At 37.3% G+C, this 3,749-nt stretch overlaps 1 protein-coding gene across 1 annotated transcript in view; it reads left to right on the plus strand.

The window, feature by feature from the left end:
• Window positions 1–3,749, plus strand: part of LOC102890387 — a 36,017-nt gene that overhangs the window by 832 nt on the left and 31,436 nt on the right. The gene's annotated exons all lie outside the window — the stretch shown is intronic.

Raw genomic sequence — 3,749 nt, forward strand, 5'->3', positions numbered from 1 at the left:
CCTTCGGCGGGCGTGCGTGGCTGGCCGGAGCGCGGAGGAGCCGGCGGCGCGGTGGCGACGCTCAGAGCACCCACGCGACCAGCCTCCTAGCTCCTGCCGCCTTTACCTTGCCGGGAGAAGAGCGATTCTTTGATTTCAGGTGCTTTGCGTGTGGCCTCCCAAAGAACGCCGTAAATATGCAAGGGGGTCTTTTTCTTTCCGAGCTTGCTATTAGCGTTATCAATTTAATACTTTAAAAGTCTTAAAATAGGGCATGCTCACTCATCTTTGCTTAATAAACGAAACCGCTTACGTTTGTTTATTTTCTTTCCCCAGTGACTCACCTCGAGTTAAATAAAATGCTCTGTGGTTTGAAACTTGTCCTGGGAAACTGGCGGGGATGAAGTTAGTAAGCTTGCTAGTGAGGAAAGCAGCGCAGCCGTGTGATGGATGCTTTCATTCATTCAAACACTGGGCAAATGTTAGCTGTTTTCTGTGTCCAGGCATTGTGCTTTGCGCTTCGATGCTAGAGGAACTTACAAAGTGTTTAAAATTTCTAATAGCCTTGTACATTTGGGAAAGGGGAGATGTGGAAGAGAAAAAAATGTTGCAGGTTATATTGGTACATTATGGCTTTAGTAGAAATAGGACTCAGAAGGTCTACTCACCTTATAATCTGAAATAACTACATAGCACTAAATGTGTCCAAGCCTGAAATCATTTGGCCAGATTATCATTCTCAATTAAATTCTTGCTGGGTTGAAAATCAAGAAAATCAAGAAAATCTTGATTTTCTCGGGCTCTTTTGGTATGATAGTGGAGAAAAAATGAAAAGTCCAGAAATACTTTCTTAAATAACAGTGTTATGGGCTGAATAGAATATGTGTGCATGTGCAAATATCTAATCTGTGGTGTTCCTTAAATACACCTAATTCCTGCAATTATTATCATAGTGGTAAGATTTTTTTAAAAATACATTTAGCATATATTTACTAAGATGTATTATTATAAGTACACCCAAGAGTTATGAAGTATAGAGCTGCAAATGATGAACAGGTCAAATGGAAGTAGTATAGAATTTGAGATCTAATACTTGGTCGTTTATAGTTTAGAGGGATAAAAAAAATCAACCCTCAATATTTTTAGGTTTAAAGAGTACTTTTTGTTTTTGGGAAAGTGGAGGGAAATAGTATCAGTCCAACACATATCTCAAACTAGTGGGCCAAGCTCTTGCCAAAATGTTTTGATTCAGTCCTTCTTTAAGTTGCTGTCATTTAAAGGTCAGGAAGTTTCACAAAAAAATCTAGATTTCTTGAAAAATCAGATTTAGAAAAACTGCATCTGTACATGGCAGTCATAGAAGGCAGTAGTCACTTGTGATTTGCAACTGTCTTCTCTGTGAAGAGAAAACCTCTCCAGTCTTCCACTTTACCACCTCTGTCTAGCCTCTCCAGCACTGAGGCTTAGTGTCAGTTGCCTTTTATCATTTTATCTTTATTTTATTTAGGACATATTTTATTTAGTTATGTCAGCCTGCTTGGCATTTGAATTTGCAATTTCAGCTGTAATAGGTAAGTGGGAGGAAGGACCTTAATTTATGATATTGTTTCCAAAAGAAAGTGTCATATTGAGTCCAACCATACAGTGCTGTGAAGGACAGTTTTGTCAAGAAGCATGGTTACCTTCCATGATGTCAGTCTCAGAACATGAACACCTCAAATAACCCTAGAGTTCCTTAACTTGGGTGAGCTGTAATTTTGTCATCTGAATAACCTGCATGATCACAGTATTCCCTGTCCTACCTCCCATCTGGGATTATGGTGAAATTTGACAATGAAATATGAAAGTGCTTTGTAAACTGTTAAATCATTAAACGAAACTTTTTATCTGGAGGTATAGATTTACTTTTACTCCCAGTGACATCTCTTCCCAAAGGTTTTTTGTTTTGTTTTGTTTTTTAAGAGAAGAAATATATATGGCCATAGATAAGACATATTCTGATTGGGATAGATTTAGAAAAGAATTTTTTAAATGTACGATTGCCCTTTTAAACTATAGAATAATTTGAAATGAGTTTTTTTGGGGCGGGAAAGAAATGAGGGAGAGGTGGGGATGATGTTTGTAAAAGAGGAAAGATATGAGAGGTGAGAAACGACCTTTGCTAAACCCTGATGCTTAACAAACTTAGCTTTACTGCATTAGATTTGAATTATTACAGTCATTGAATTTGGAGTCAGATGTCTGCTTTTATTTTTTTTTTTTTGAAATAAAAAAAGCATTTTCCCAGGGATTTCTAAAGATTTTAGAAATGTATCTCAGATATGTTCTCAGTCTATTTGATCCAATTGGAAGACTCTTGTTAAGTTCTCTGTATTTTTGTTTTTTAAGAAATTTTCTTATAAGAGCAGTTCCTGATGGTTATACTTTGGATCCAGTCTCTTCCAAGTAAAATTCTGTTCATTGTTATATATGAGTCCTAGTGGGTATTATATATGTTGTGACAGAATAACCACACTGAAGATTTTTAGCCTTTATTCCTCTATATTCATATCCAAAACAGTTGGGATCTTCAAACCCATACTGCTATGTTCTCCTCCTACTCTACCCATCTGCCCATTTTTCAGAGCTTTTTCTGTCACAAAACCAGAGGATCTGCCACAGGAAAGGCAGCTGTAGCCGTGCATGAGGGTGGAGGGAAAAGTTCCCGAATCCTGAAATTGGGAACAGAGTACTATCATATATGATTCTTGCCAAACATTGGGTGAATTTGAGCTTGGGCTTCACTTTCTAATGTAAATATTCAGAACTATTTATATTTTCAAGCAATTTTTTATAAACATACTATCTAGAGATTAAAATAAAATACTGCCTTGTGTTACAAACTCTTTCATGCTTCAAGGGGTACCCTTTAGTTCTTTTTTTTTTTGAAATTTACAGTCATCTCGTATGAGTCACTCATGAGTTTTTAATCTTTAATTTTATTTCCCGAATGTACATATTAATGACAGAGGAGTATAAACATCATTAATCTTTTTGAGATTCATTAATTATCTGAGTTTCTTAGAACAGTTTTTATTTTTTAATAGTATAGGTACCAAAACTAATACTTATGTTTGACCTCAGTAGCCAAATAAAGTCCCAATGTCTCTGACATGTTGACACTGAAACAGTATTATGAGAGCTTCATTTACGATCCAGAGATCCGTACATCTCACCCTACCTCTGGTTTCTGTCATACTTGATAATGACCCAGATAATTTCACATACCCTCGTCGCCACACTTTCTTCATCCGTTGATTTTCTCATTATCAGCCTTCTCTGGATACATCAACTTTTTCTCTGGACTCCCCATATATGATATAAATAAAACTATGCCCTCATCTTCTCACAAAACATTCCTCCTAGTGATACATGGAACCTGGTTCTCCCTGAGTACACTGCTGTCCTAGCAGCTCACCACAGTGAAAGCAGTGCCCCACATACCACGGGTGGCATCAGTATTCCCCATCTCCTTATTGCCATTGCTTGGCCATTCCATCCCAGTCTTGTAAAACACAACAGAAATTCTCCTCTAATTATACCTTTTACCTCTCCTTTCACTGTCGTTTATCAGCTTCCTGGTCACTCCTTCACGTTCATTAAGGAATTTAGTACCCAATTCAGTCTTTTTTACTCAATTCCTTCAAGATCATGGTGAAACTAAAGCAGTCATGCACATCACAGGTCTAGCACTCCAAATTCTTATAACTTATTGCCATGACTGACTGTCT

The sequence above is a fragment of the Pteropus alecto genome, unplaced genomic scaffold (assembly GCF_000325575.1).
Source record: "Pteropus alecto unplaced genomic scaffold, ASM32557v1 scaffold88, whole genome shotgun sequence".
Taxonomy (NCBI): Eukaryota; Metazoa; Chordata; class Mammalia; order Chiroptera; family Pteropodidae; genus Pteropus; species Pteropus alecto.